Genomic DNA, 16,099 nt, shown 5'->3' on the forward strand with positions numbered 1-16,099 from the left:
GGGGGGTGAGGGGGGGGTGGGGGGGGGGGGGGGGGGGGGGGGGGGGGCAGGAGATTCCAGTGAACAGAAGTATAAGAATTGAGGCCACCTCAAAACGTGAACAAACTTTTCACAGTCATTTTCTTGATCTTTAGGGAAATAAACTGAGCATGAAGCAGAGAAGGTGAGAAAAACACAGCTTATAAATGGAAATGCACCAAACAAAGTAGAAAATTCACATCAAGCCTGCAGATAAGGCTCAGAACAAAGGGAAACTTTTTTGGGTCAAAAAAAGGAAAATGAGTCTCCCACGTAAGAAAATATGACTGTGTGCAGGAGGTAAGCTTCAGGAAGAAGCCAAGCAGGTGCTCCCACCTAAAGCTGACCCACGGATTAGTAAAACTTGGATATTTGGTTTTTGTAAAATAGAAAATGGCATGCGAGCTTTGGCACCTTGCATTTTTTCATTCACTGCCTTTGTGTGGTTCTAATTCTCAGGAGGAGAGAGAAGAACCTGCCTGCTTTAAACAACACGCAAATTAAGGTGTGACTTTTGGCTCCATTTTTTATTATATATAGCTATCATCTGCTCTGGAATAAGCTGGATTTCTTCCACTGAGTTCATATCTCCTTCTGTCTTTTTTTTTAAATGCATTTTAAAGCTTCACGTTTCTTCTGGAAAATCTACCATAATGTAACAACAGATTTTAAAGCTTAATGTATATTAATCATGATGCCAACAACCACGATCTAATATAGTCCTTACCTTTTACTGACAATGTGAATCTTAATTAAGTGCATAATGCATAATTAAGATCCAAAATGCAGAATATATTTTTGGTCCTGTTTACCGTGTATAAGAAACGCTAGCATGGAATGGAGTTAGCCTCTCTGCTGCAAAGATTTAACGTTTTACAAATTAAATGAATGATGGCTACAACTGGGTTTTCAAAGCCATTTTGACGACTCTTTCAAGATGGCTGACAGAAATGCGAAATAAGCTTTATGTTTATGATCACATGAAGTATCGTACATCCATACCATGGAATATATGCTTTCCTCAAAATAACAAAATAGCCTTATAGGCACTGACATGGAAAAAAATCTCAAGATATATACATAGTATGACTTCACGTAGCTAAAAATATGTATGTATGTGTGTGTACATGTGTGCATGTGTGTGTGTAAATATATGCATACACATGCGGGTGTTCATGTGTAGAAATGTGTTTGTGTCATTGCATGCATACATACTCAGACATACTCGAAAACATGAAAAGAGCCTGAAATAACAGACAAAACGTAAACACTGATTAGCTCTAGAGCAGAAATTGGCAAATATTTTAGGTAAAAGGACAGATAGTAAACAGTCACAATTTTGTGGGCAATAGCCCATAGACAATCCAGGGTGAAGGGTTGTGGCCGGGTCCCAATAAAATATATTCACAGAAGCAGGCAGGGTCAGGGGCAGCTGGAGTCGCCGATGGATGAGAGTTGGCCAAGCCTGGCTCTGGAGAATGAGTCACTAGGGCAGGAGTCAACGGGGGGGGGGGGGGGGGCGATGAAGACAGACTTCCACTAATACTTCTGTACATGTCTGATTTGTCTTATAAGCACTCTTACTTAGAAAACACTTTTTTTTTAATTGAAAGACTTTACACCATACATTAAAATTGAGTAAATTTAAATTTTTTTTAATTTAGGTTTTTAAATTTAAGTTTGAATACATTTAAACCCATTACAAAGTAAATAAATAAGTAAACAAACTGTTTCGTGTCCTCCCCCAGGCTGGTACTTCACATTTTCTCCTCGTCAAGTGGGAATTTGTACCACGGTGGACGTTATAGAGCGCCCCTGACTGCCTGTCACCCAGGTCTTTAAGTGAGAGAGAATATACCTTAGTCAAGGCATGTTAAAATGGGGTAATCACAGTAAAATGAGGATAATAGTAGATTTGCATTAGTTAGAGAAACCCTAGCTGATGGCATGAATTGACCCAAACAAGATAAAATGGCTCAAACGTAATCGAATATACACCACTTCCCATGGAGAGACCAGTATTGAGTGGTTCCAGATTGGTGTGTCTCTGGTTGGGAGAGGAAGGGTCTCACCCCCGCGCTGTCATTCAGGGCCAGGATGAGAGAGTGCTGTCACTGTCCAGATGTGGCCTCCAGCTTACTGTGGTCATCTTCATCCAAAAGGAAGAACCATGGAAAATCACATGGAAGAGATTTTAATGGGCCAGACCCGGAGGTGGCCCAAATTACTTCTCCTCATAGTCCCTTGGCTAGAACTGTCATCTGGGCACACCTCACTACAAGAGACATGAGGAGGGCGCCTGGGTGGCTCAGTTGGTTAAGCGACTGCCTTCGGCTCAGGTCATGATCCTGGAGTCCCTGGATCGAGTCCCACATCAGGCTCCCTGCTCGGCAGGGAGTCTGCTTCTCCCTCTGACCCTCCCCTCTCTCATGTGCTCTCTCTCTCATTCTCTCTCTGTCAAATAAATAAATAAAATCTTTAAAAAAAAAAAAAAAAAAAAGAGACATGAGGAAATGTAGCGGGGTCATTGCCCAGGGCAGTTTTGAACAGTTAGCAATCTCTGCTACAAGTTCTCCATAAGCACCCAGAAGGCAAAGATTTTTGCTTATTATTTCCCACCACTGTTTTCCCAGTATCTAGAACACGGGTCAGCCAACTTTCTCTATAAAAGACTAGATAGTAAATATTTCAATGTTGTGGGCCACACAGTCTCTGTCGCAACTACTCAACTCTGCCATTGTAGCATGAAATGAACCATAGATAACATTTAAACAAAGGAGCATAGCTGAGTTCCAATAAAACTTTATTTACAAAAACAGGCAGAGGGCCATATTAGATCCGTGGGACCTAGTTTGCTGATCCTGATTTAGAATAGTGTCTGGCACAATGGTAGGTGTTGAATAAATGTTTGCTAAGTGAATAAGAGGGAATGAATCATACAGTAATATCTCACGGGTTTGTCCTGAGGAATAAGTAAAATACTGCATGAAAAGATTTAGCAAAAGTTTCTGATGTATGGTAAGTGCTCAATAAATCCCAGGTACTTATTATTTGAAGATATAAAATATAAACAAAATATATTCCTCAAGGAGTAACCAATGTAATAGAGGAGAGAGATATTCCAGGAAAATAATTAAAATAGTTCTCTTGTGAGGCACCTGGATGGATATGTTGGTTAAGTGGCTGATTCCTGGTTTCAGCTCAGGTCATGATCTCAGGATCTAGGGATCGAGCTCAGAGTTGGGCTCTGTGCTCAGTAGGGAGTCTGCTTGAGATTCTCTCTCTCCCTCTGCCTCTGTCCACCCCCCACTTGTGCACTCTCTCTCTCTCTCAAATCAATAAATAAATCTTTAAAATCGTGTTCTTGGGAAGTTGTAGAGACATGTCCAGGCTGGTTAATTCTGGGAAGAGAGGAGGCCAAGAAGTCACAGAGCAGGTGAAATCTACAAGGGGGGGGGGGGTTGAAAACAAAAAAGGGATCTGCACAGACATTCTAAGAAGTAGAAGTTCTTTTCACCTTTCTGAGCCAGAAACTCATTAAAGGAAAGCTGATGACAGACATCAGAGTCTGGATAGATGGTCTGTCTACCTGTAACAGTCTTCCGTTCCCATCCTTCTACCTTTAGTTTCTGCTGCCCTCCAAGTATCAGCTCAAACATCCCCTCCTCAAGGAAACTACTTCTACCCATCATTCTTGGCCCCAGGCCTCAAAAACCACTAGCTCCTTAGCATTTTTCTCTTGTAAAATTCTACTCTGTGTGTGTGTGTGTGTGTGTGTACGTCAGCTCCCCCTAAGGACAAAAGCAGGACTGCTGTAAACCTGGTTCCTAACTCTACGTGAGGTACATAGAAAGCCTTCAATTGTTATTTGTCGGATGAAAAAATTCATTTTGCATTGTGTTCTGTGACGGGGCCTTGAATGTAGCTAATTGGATCCTCTAATTGGGGTCAGATCTACACTCACTTAAGAAGCTAGATGAGCCGGTGATAAAGTTTACGTGATTTGGTAAAATCTTAAGAGTCTTAAGAGACAGCAAAATTCAATGGTTAATTGGTAGGCTCACACTATCTCTACAACTTTTCTGTAAATCTAAAATTATTCCAAAATGAAAGCTTATTTTTTTAAATGTCAAGCTCTAAAGCCGACCATCAGGACTGCGATCTTGGCCCTGCCAGGTATTTATTCAACACCATGGGGTGTTCACATGTGTCAATCTCCTCATCCATCGACTGCGGATGGCAAGAATGGAAGCTCCGACTCCAAGGTGGGTAAGGGAATGCGCAGTGAAGCACTCACATATAGGGAGTTCTAAGTAACTGTTAACTTCTCCTGTTATGGTTTTTTTCCCTCCTACTACTTTGAGAGTTAACAAGGAGAGCCATTCCCCATCCTGCCAGAGGTGAGCTACAGCCACTAATGAAAGTGAAGGAGTACAGGGCAAAAGAGATTCGGTTCAGAGTAATCATCTCGTTGCCTTCTCTAGATGTTATGGTGCCTTCCTTTCCTTGAGAAGATTCACAGATGTTCACCCACCAAGGTGGGGAATGAAACTGCTCAGGATAAAATTAGGTCAATATTTATCAAGAAGGCCAAAGGGTGCTCAGACACACGGCCATATGCATCCGTTAAGCTGTGATATAAATGCCATTCCAAAATTAAGACTTTAGGCACAGGGATGAGAACATGACTCACAGATATTGTGCGTATATACGTTTACCAACTCTGTGTTATGTAAGTATGCACACCAGCCATGAATCAGTCACTTGATAATTCAAGATTAGATGCACATACAGATTCACAAGTCAACAATATCACTTCTATTTAAAATGTGTGTGTGTGTGTCAGTGTTTTGTAATGAAAGCTTACATTGACCAAGTGCTTTACCATGTTATAGGTATTGGACAAAGCATTTTATATACAGTAAGTCTATTTACTAAATATCAGCTGGGTTTTATTTTCACATCCACTTTACATATGGAGAAATTGATGAGAAGTAAAGCAACTCACCCCAAATAACACAGCCAGAAGAGGTAGAGCAGGGAATTCCAGCACTTGGAAACATGCAGCACTATCTAATACTAGCTACTATCGGTGTTGGTGTTAACAACTGGTGTATAAAAAGAAAAGACCAATGAATATAATAGTAAGAAAAATAAATTTTCAGTGTTCAGATACTAGAACTGGCGTGATTCCAAAGAATAAACTTTAGCTCCATTTGCCATGAGGATCCATTTACCTGATCTGTGAAATGAATTCTAGCCCAAGATATCCAGGCCTAGATGGCACTCAGCATCTTGACTGAAAAAAAGAAATATTTCTAGTTTATTAGAGACTCCGTGAGTTCCTGAAAGCAGCTTACAAAAATACTACAGAAATAAAATAGGTTCAATAAAAGACTCCTAAGTTCTAATTAAAATAAATAGAAACACAATAGCAAAGGCAAGAAAAAAATTGGGGGAGTAAAACAAACCTGTATGACTTAATCATCTTATCATCACATGTAAATAGGGAAACCATGATGAATTGAGGAGTATCTCCTGAAGATGGGGGAGGAAGGCAAGAAAATGTCCTTTTACTAACTTGAAATATTTGCCCCAAGATAGTTCAGGAAAAATAAATAAACACTACTCTTGGCAAAGCATAGATTTGTATTCACATTTTCTTCCAGTATTTTCTAGACATTGAGACAGGAAGATGGGTGATATGGAGTTTCTTGAGTCAAAGCCTTTGTTAGACAGGAACATGCAAAGCTCTCTCTGATAAAGAAGTGGAGTGGGCAGCCTGGTGGCATCTGTCCCTGCCCCTGTCAAGGCCAGACCCTTATCACCTGATGAATGATCCTGATATCAAAGCCCATGGCACTTGCATTTACTTGTCTGAAGGATTTCTCTGGCCTCTGGAGACAGTTGGCCATTCGCATGGTAGATCAGAAGTACCAGCAATTAGCCCACTCCTCTGGGAGCAGCCCTGAACCAACAACTGACAGTATTGGTGTATAAATACCTCAACTCTCTCCTTCCCCAGGGGAACAATTGTGAGGTATTTTCTACACTGGTTTCCAGAGATTTCCCAGGAAGCATTAAATTCCAGTCACCTATGGTGGCAGCTGTCTTGATAATGCAACTTTCCTTCCCTGTCTCACTCCCTACCCCTTTCTCAATATTTCCTGGTACCACCTTCACAATAAACAACTTGCACTCAAACCTTTATCTCAAGTTCTGTTCTGGGTAGAACTCTACATAAGACAGAATCTGTGCACACGTTGAAGAGGAGGAAATTTGCAAGGACCCAGTTGAGTTCAGGTCCCTGATGGGAGTTAAGGAGGAAGGAAATTAGGAGGAGCAAAAGTTGATTTCTCACCCCCACATCCTCCGGTCTAAACCCTCCATGAGTGTAGTTCCCACCAACAGAAGCTGGATGAATGGTGCTCCCGTAGTTTATACACACACGGGACACTCCACATGGGGACTCTCAGAAACACTTGAGGGACAGGGGGTTGCAGAAGTTGCGGGGCCATATTGTGATGCAAGTAAGTGACCTGCATTATATCACTCCCCCTGCTTGCGGAGGCCTGGGAAACCAGGAATCCAGGGTGGTTGAGAAAGCCAAGGCTGACAATTGTCCTAACACACAGACACACTTAAAGTGCCATATTCTAAGCAACATTTTTAAAGTTCTCAAATCCTTTCCATAACAGATGGTAAACTTCTGGAAATCACGTCTCAAAAGGTAACACTGCTTATAAATATAAGTAGTTATGAACTTTTTTTTAACTCGTGGATGATATATACAAAGGGAGTGTTTTTTAAGCAACACCATAAGAATTAAGAGGTCAATATCAAGAGCAAAATGATTTACCCCTCAGCCTGACAGCCTAAGGTATATATTTTGACACATATTTAAATGTATTTTTAGGGCTCCAGGGTGGCTCCGTTGGTTAAGCATCTGCCTTCAGCTCAGGTCATGATCCCAGAGTCCTGGGATCAAGCCCCACATTGGGCTCCCTGCTCAGCAGAGAGTCTGCTTCTCCCTCTCCCTCCCTGCCCCCATCCCACTCATGCTCTCTCTCTCTCTCTCAAATAAATAAATAAAATCTTTAAAATTTTTTAAATGTATTTTTAAACTTTCTAAAGTTTCTGAATATATTTTTATATTCTGTTTTCTAAAAAAAAAAAAATTCTATTTTTCAGATGATGATAAGCCTCGTCTCTGGAAATGGAGATCAAATGAAGAGTTTGGATTGAAATCCTGGTTCTACCACTTACTGGCTCTGAAACCTTAGGCAAGTACCTACTTTCATTAGGTCTCAATTTTCATCTGTATGATGGGAATTATTGTAGGATTATTTATCTCAAAGGGTTGTTGTGACCTTTAGCAACTTATTCAGCCTCTCTGAGTCATCCCATTGTGTCATTTGAGGAAGAATGTGATTCCAAGCTAAGATGTTCATTGGAGATATTTGGCACCCACTACTGCATTTCCCCAGTGCTCTCTTCATTTAGGGCATGAATTCCACAAATGCACATCTACAGAGGCAAACAGTTAAATGGACAGGGTCAAGTGCTTTGGAACCAGATGTTATGTGGCCTCTGAGCCTGAATCTCTCACTCTCCCAGTATTCTGTGAGAAGCCAGTATTGTCTTAAGAAATCGAGGCTTTGTCTAAGTTAACCAGAGTGAGTTTCTGTTTTTTATAGCAACAGAACTCTAACTGATAAGATATTTCATTCCATTGCCAGGCTGAAGTCTCTCTTAGGGCAGTTTCTTTGCTTTCATCACCTGTGTGACCAAGGACTGAGCTGTCAAGAGGGGCAGAGCACCAGAACTTTGACAGTTTGCTTGTGTGTGTGCGCACACATCAGCGTTGAGGTGGAGAGAATATACATGAAGTACGGTTTGAAATAAACATATCAAGTTTACTTCAAACTTTCATAATAGAGCTTTACATTTGTAGAATAAACAATAATTTTTTATCATGCAAAGCAGAGCAAATAAAGTTCTACAAAGCTTCCTGGCTCTTCAGACTCCATAGAAGTCTACAGGGGAAATGCAAGATTGGGGAGAGGTTAAGAGCTCAAAATCTACAATGAGACAGATGTAAGTTGCAATCCAAGCCCCACTGCTTGCCAACAAGAGGGTGATGGGTAATTTACCTCTCCGGTCCTTGGCTTCCCCATTGGCAGAAGGCAGATAATCATTGTTCCCACCGGCCAAGGTTATGGTGAGGATTCAGTGAATAACGGCCTGCTTTGCACGCAGTAAGTGTAGACCAATAGCAATGAAAGGGATGCAGACAGTGATGGTGTCTCGTACACAGGTGGCAAACCCTGCGGGGAGCCCGTTCACCTGCAGGTCTGAAAGAGACCCTGGAAGAGAACTCATCCCAAAGGAATAGGCATTCAAATACATTGTGACTGACCTCGTACAAAAGCCTTAGGCACCTAACAGAAGGCGTGATTCTGAAAAGAACAAGCTTTAGGGCTCTTGGGTTTGTCTCCTGGCCCAAGACCCTATTGGACTCCTAGCCTCAAGTCTGATGGAGACCTGGGAAGATAAAGGCAGTGCAAGATTGGCAGCCGCGCTGGCCAGACTGGAGCCCGAGACAGAAGGAAACATCAGGTTACTGACACTGCCTTCATTTCAAATTGGGATGTTTTGTTCAGCGTGGATTTTGGTTTTGCACTTTTTAATATTTTTTAAGATTCTAGTAAGATCTTTATCTTGATTACTGAGTTTTGGGGTGCCTCCTTAAATTCTGTGCCCAAGACGAGTGCCTCACTTGCTTCGCCCTGGAGGGGACCCAGAATTACTCATGGTGGGGGGAGCACCTGATGGTAGAGACCTGAGGCAGAAAAATGTGGGCTATTCTGTCCCTGTGGACTCTCCCCCACCCCCACACCACCACCATTCACCCTCACCAACCCAAATGGACAATATCCATGTGAAAACCAGTTCAGAACCACCGACATTTTGATATGAAGTTGAAAATCGACCTTGCAGGTTAAATTTGCTTTTCCGTGTTCAGGACCTGGTTCCCTTCCCTGCCCTGGGCTGCCCACCCCGCCCCCTGCCAGCACACACGCACAGGAAGTTTGTCAGCAGCTAATCTGAGCCCATCTACGGCTCTTTTGTCAGTAATGGCATATCTCTATGTGGGGACACAGCGCTGCATACGAAATAGGGCCTGCCCGCCTTGCCTTGCACACTCGCGCTTCGGGAGGCTGAGGTTGGCGCTGCAGACAAAGGCTAATTGGCAGGCTCCAGCAGTCAGTTTCTGATGACACAGTAGAAATAATAAAAGACAGAGACGGGAACAAAGAAAGTTTAGAGCGAATAATAAAGGAAATATCTATACCATGAACATTTGCAGGCAAAGGGAGAGGGCACTTTGAAATAGAGGGAGGACCTGTTCTCGGTAAACAAGAAGAAAAAAGAAACAAAGACAGAAAAATGCCTATCTTGATAGATCGTGTTAGAATAGATCATTGCCCTTGACAGATACATAAATTGACAGAAACGCAGATGAAATAGATACTTTGGCATTTTATACTCCCGAGCCCTGCCATTTGCTAGAACTCAGCAAGAGAGACACGCACTCACATATACAAGTTAAATTTAGTAATAAGCAGAGAGTTCAAATTATAAAGTCAAATAGTGGAGCCACTTGAAGGAATGGCTACAATATAAGTTTATATACCCACGGATGCCCTAGAGTGTTCAGGAATATTTTTATCTTCTCATTTGTTACTCCACCCATTATTAAATTCTATAAAATGAGAAAAAAAGAAATCCCACAAACATCCGGAAGGAAAGGAGAAAAAAAAAAAAAACAAATAACCGCGTTCCTTGAAGAGGCCAACACTGTCTTAAGGGAAACTAAGCAGTTGATTGCATTCTTGCAAGAAAACCAATTTAGGGTTTCTGCTTAAATTAATGTGATTAAAAATTTTAAACTGCTTGAATTTAGCATTTTTGTCAGACTTGGTTTTATTATATCAAACTGTGTGTTATGTTTTGGGGGAAGCATGTACTTCTTGAGCAGGAAAATGATCCATTTTTTACTGCTTTTGTTTCAGATAATTTCCCTGTCCAAGGAAATGACCTAGTTTGTGGCTTCTCCGTATACAGAGCATGTTACCAATATGCACACAAAGACAAAAGCTATATAGCAACGATGGGAAATATCCTTCGGATTATTAAAAAAAAAAAAAAATCACAAGCCCAGTTTTATGTATGGAAAATACTCCAGACTTCTCTGACCAAAATTCAACTCAATTCACCTCTATTTGCCCATCTCCTGTGAGCAGGCCACAGGGTAAACCCTAAAGGTAGTTGTAAGAGAGAACAGAGGTTGCAACCTGGCGGCCTAGGGGCCCAGCTGGGTTACGGATGTGTTCTAGTTGACCCTCCTGTGGTAGCACTGCCGAAGATATTAAATTGTCTTTTTTATTTAGCTGCCAACATTTAAAAACCAGGAGACTTCATATTCCATTTTGGAGTTTTGGCTTCACTTTCCCAGCCTGAGAATCTGATAACAGAAGGTCTTTATTCCCACATGACAACCACCGACCTGAGCAGTGGCAGCCCCTTGGGGGATAGTAAAAGCCCTCCATTTTTTCTCAGTCTCCACCACTCCCTAATGTCCCCTGACATAGAAGCTGAGTCTCTAGTCCCATTTATCATCATGCTCATCCTATTGTTCTCCTTATAGTGAATTTAAGAAACCTGCAAAATGTTCCTTGTACCCATATCTCTATCGAAAGTGGGAAAAGTAAAGTCAGATGAAGCTATTCTTGTGCTTCCGGGGGAAAAAAGTTCTTAATTTCAGCTTGCTTGATTCGCTTATGTAGTAGATTCCCCGTACAAACAACAACTAACACTTACAGCTTGGACTATGTGTCAGGCAACTTCCAAAGCCCTTCACGTATTTCAATTCATTTAATCTGTACATCTACCCAAGAAGTAGGTATTATGATGATCCAATTTCACAGATAAGAAAACAGAGGCTCAGAGAGGTTAAGTGACTTGCTCAAGGTCCATTGCCAGCATTTGGCAGCATTCGACTGTGTGTCCCTTGGCACACATACATGATACCAGCATGAAATAAGAATAGCTAGTATGTATTACCTGCCTGGTGTGTTCCGGGCACCAGAAGAGGCTCCTAAAATATAAATCCGTATAGAAAGAAACTTATCGTGGGTTGCAAAAAAGACTTCAAAGGTTGGAGAGAGAAAACTATTATATCAAGTGCACAGAGGAAGCTCAGGAGTTTTTACTGAAGAAGTAAAAAATTGCAATGAACCATGGGGGTTAAGGAATAAAATACACAGAGATGTGATTTGGGACACAGTGGTCTTTAGCTGGAGGGAACTGAAGAAATAGCAGATTGTCAGTGGGAAAATACAGGACACGGCCCAGGAAGACCAAGGGCAAGACCAAGGCAAATCTGGATCCTATTTCTTCCTATTTCTTGATACTTCCCGAAGGGCCAGCAACGTGTCATGCATTCTGGAGGAGACACGGATGAACAGAGCTTGGACGCTGCCCTCAAAGAGTTTACACTCTGGTAAAGAGGAATAAAGTGTGTGGAAGCATCTGTAACTTAAGGAAGAAGTCAAACGTGGCCTCGCAGAGCCACCCACTTACCCACCTGCCTGATGGACATCTTTACCTCATTGTCCTGCAGACCCTGTGCCCCAGCATGGGACAGCAAGAACCCACCACCTCCCGCCACGCCTTCTCTGTCCAGCTCATGAAGGGCGCCCTCCTCCCAAAAGGACAACTTAGACATTTGGGTCTTTCATCTCTTCTCCCTCTTCCTCACTCCCAACATCCCAGTCACCAAGCCCCACCAACCCTCCTTCTTACAGGTCTCCAAAACCCATCCTCTCCTCTCCTTGCCCTCTACCCCCACCCTAGTCCAGGAGACCACCTTCTCTTGCCTAGACCGTCCCCACTGCCTTGTCTCTGGATGCTCCCTTTCCACAGTCTTGCCATTTTCCCTGAGCTTACTGTATGTATTTTAATTTATCCATGGTGTGTTTTTCTTTGCTGGAGTCCACTTGATCTCGTAAATAGGCATATTATGAGGATATACAAGCTGACAAGTTCTCAACATAGAAAATCTATTTAATGCAAACAATAGCAATTCAGATAACATAATAGGCTGCTAATTATCTCTACAGTTAGTGACATAATGGTTAAGTCAAGTTTTTGGACTCTTAACAGGACTGAGTTACTAGTGGTGTGTGACAAGGGGCACATTAGCTCCCTGGCATCCCCTTCTAGAAACTGGGGCTAATAAAAGTACCAGGCTCCCAGGTGGTTGTGAGGACTATATTAAATAGTCATAATGCTAAGGGCCTGGCACAAAGAGCAAGTGCTCAAAAGTTGTATTATTTTTATTATGAAGGTTATTATTATTGTTATTAGGTAGTCAAAAATGTTGGTTGTTAAACAGGCCAGGCCAACACACTGACATATAATCAAGGACTCCAGCACACCTAGAGGTCCTCGGGGCCTTGGGAGCTGTGAAAGCAACCAGTGAGCTTTGCCTCAATTAAGAACAGGGAAATGGTTTCTTCTTGGTGTTGTGATTTTAAGTAATATCAATGTTTCATAAAACTTATTAGCGTAGGTCTGTCTAGGTGAAACAAAAATAAGATAGCACACTGAGAAATTAATTTTAAGCAAATTACATGTAAAATGCAAGGATTCGTAATATTGTTTCTAAAGCAGTCTAATCTTAATATCATATATTTTATTTTATGAAGCTCCCAGCTTTAGATTAATCATACTGTTTTTTATTTACTACTCCATATAATAATTGGCTTATCTGTGATATTAATATGCATGAATTTTTTTTGTTTGCTTCTTCAAGAAAGCATTCAACCTGATGTTTATAATATGTTGATTTTAATATGCAATGGATGTGTTTATATGCAGATTAAATTGGATTGCATTTATACTAAACAAGAAAACCAAAATGCAGAGAGGTGTTGGGACCTGAGTAACTCTCATTAAAGTATAAGAATCCATGACAGAATTTTCAACTCATTCCCTTCTGCTAGCATCGCCAGAGATCAAAATTTACCCTGTCTACCTAAATATGATGCTACATGTATTTTTAGGAAGGTAGAGGGGGATTTGACTCTAGTTTTCTCCCATAGCAATGGTTCTCAGTGAGGGAAAGGGGAAGGATTTTGACCCCCAGAGGACATTTTGGCAATGACTGGAGATATTTTTGGTTGTCACAACTGGTGAAGTGTGGGGAGGGAGGATGTTACTGGCATCTAACTGGTAGAGGCCAGGGATGCTATTAAACATCCTACAATGCACAGAACAGCTTTCAAAACAATGAATTATCCATCCCCACATTTCAATAATTCTGAGGCCAAGAAACCCCGTCCTATAAGAAGAAAGATTCCAAAAGAAGAACAGCTGAAAATCTTTCAGCTTCAGTAAGTTGGGGCTATAGAACCTCAAATATTTTCTACCACTGAACCCTGACCACAATAAAGCAAAATTGCTGTCTGTGTATAAGCAAATGATTTCTATACATTTATTCATTTACTCAACAGATATTTATTGAGTTCCTACGGTGTGTCAGACTATTCTAGGCAAAGTCTTCACAGAGGTTATATTTGTAGACTCAAATAGAGAGATGACAGATATGTGGTTGATAAACAGATGGTAGATACGTGGATGATGGATGATGGATGGATAGATAGAGACAGTAAGAGCTATGAAAAAACACAAAGCAAGTTAAGGAGATGGGGACTTCTGGAAAGGTCTTTCTGAAGTCACACCATGTCAAAGAGACCTAAGTGAAGTGGAGAGAGGACCCATGCCAATACCTGGAGTTCACAGAGAACAGCACGTGTGAGAACTGTGAGGTGGAAACACACCTGGCCTGAAGGAGCAAAGAGGATGTGAACAAGAGGAAGAGAGGAAAGAGATGAGGTCAGAGATAGTGAGGGCCTGAGTCCTGGAGGGTCATGAGAGTCCTGCTGAGGACTTTAGGTGTTACTTTAAGTGTGACATCTTCATTGTGTGTGTGTGTGTGTATAAATATTATATATATACATATATATATATTAGACACTGTAGATGTAACACTTGAAAATATACCAAAACACTAACATTAAATGTGGTGTCTATTCCTCCAAATTCTTCTCCATGCATATACTAACACCACCACGTGTACTACTTATTTATCTATTCACTCATTTATTACAAGTAAATATGCAAATATATATACTTCTTGGCAACTTTCTTTTTTCCCATTTATGTCTACAGACAAAAAGGTTTGGTCTTGTTTTGGTTTTAACTTTTCCAGCTCCTCACTGAAAATCAAGAGAGAAAGAGGGAAGGAATATTTAAAGAAGTTTTATTTAAGTTCCTCACATTTCCACATCTAGCAGAATAGCAATCAAGAGAAAAAATAGACAAGACAATCAAACCAACGAATAACACAGCTATTGGGATAGGCAGCCAAGGGCTTTAAGATGGCAGATCTCTCAAGGAGTCTGCTTAAGATTCTCTCTCCCTTTCCCTCTGCCCCTCCCCCACTAAAAAAAAAAAAAAAGATGGCAGATCTCTCTATTTTTCAAGTGCCTGTTTTATTCCTTTCCCTAACACTCCGTAGCTTTCTCCACAGATAACTCACACATCTTTTGTTAGTTTTTTCCTAGGTGGCATTGTCCCTCTAGAATACATCACTTCCCTGTTTAAAACCTTCCGAAGTGAATTTGTGGAATGCTGGGAAAGGCCAAGCTCCTTAGCTTGACATCCAAGCTCTTCTTCGTTAAGGATCTTCCCAACCACGATTTCCAAAGGTGCAACCATTTTCACACACATTTTATGCACTTCCAGACACCTTCCCTTTGGTGTCCTCCTGTCAAGAATATCTTTTTTCTTTACTTTACCTCAGAGACAAACTTATCCTTCAGTACCAGCTTAAAAAAAAAAAAAAAAAAAAACCTCCTAGAAAAACCTTCAATGAACCTTTAATCGAGGTCTGGGGCAGGAGTAGACCTGGAGCCCTTTTGCTGTGTTATTTCAGCCAAGCTCCCCCACCCACTCTTCTCTCTCTGGTGTTTCCTCCTAAATCAAAAACAAATACTCAGAGAAGCCACAGGACTAACTCTGAGACAGAAAAATTTGGATACCTGTTTATAGGGAGAGTTTGGGGCTCCCACTGATGAGGGATCAGACTTGGGCTGTAGGAAAGGAGGAGCAGAACCAGACAAATGACTCATGTTGGAGAAGAAGTAAAGAAACTGGAATCCTTGGGGTGCCTGGGTGGCTCAGTCGTTAAGCGTCTGCCTTCGACTCAGGTCATGATCCCAGGGTCCTGGGATCGAGCCCCACATTGGGCTCCCTGCTCCGTGGGAAGCCTGCTTCTCCCTCTCCCACTCCCTCTGCTTGTGTTCCCCTCTCTTGCTATGTCTCTCTCTGTCAAATAAATAAATAAAATCTTTAAGAAAAAAGATTAAAAAAAAAAAAGAAAGAAAGAAACTGAAATCCTAAAACTGCAAGAGAGAATTCATTACCAATGGGATTTTGTCTCCAGGAGCACAGAGCAGAAGGTAAGAGATCTAGCACCAAATGTCCCAGTGCAGATAATGCCACCCAATAATCTGAGATACCTCTGAGCAAAGAGTGAGGGACCTATCTATCTTGAGTAGGGAGCAGGACATCAAGGGAAATCCTTGGCCCCTGAGCGAGATGTAACAGAAGAAAAACAGAAATGTTCTGATGCATGTTTCCCAACAATGGAAGATCAATCCCCAAAAAGCCTTGGCTTACCCAGCTGCTAGGTCCAGAGGCTGTGGAGGCATAACACAGCAGTATCAGTAGAGTGGAAACTTCCCAGCTCTCCCAACCTCTCCTCCAACCACATTCTCCTTTGAACAAACTTGTAGACACTGAGTGATGGGAAAAAGAAGGTGGCTCCTTCCCTACTAAAGATGTAGGCTTAGAAGATGTAGGAAAGCATGTCTAAGAGGAGAAATCTCATTTTAAGTCAAGTTCAGAGGTTGGCTTATTATGTGGTGCAAAACATTCCAATCTCTGAACT

This window comes from Phoca vitulina, unplaced genomic scaffold, assembly GCF_004348235.1.
Source record: "Phoca vitulina isolate PV1807 unplaced genomic scaffold, GSC_HSeal_1.0 scaffold50, whole genome shotgun sequence".
Classification (NCBI taxonomy): domain Eukaryota; kingdom Metazoa; phylum Chordata; class Mammalia; order Carnivora; family Phocidae; genus Phoca; species Phoca vitulina.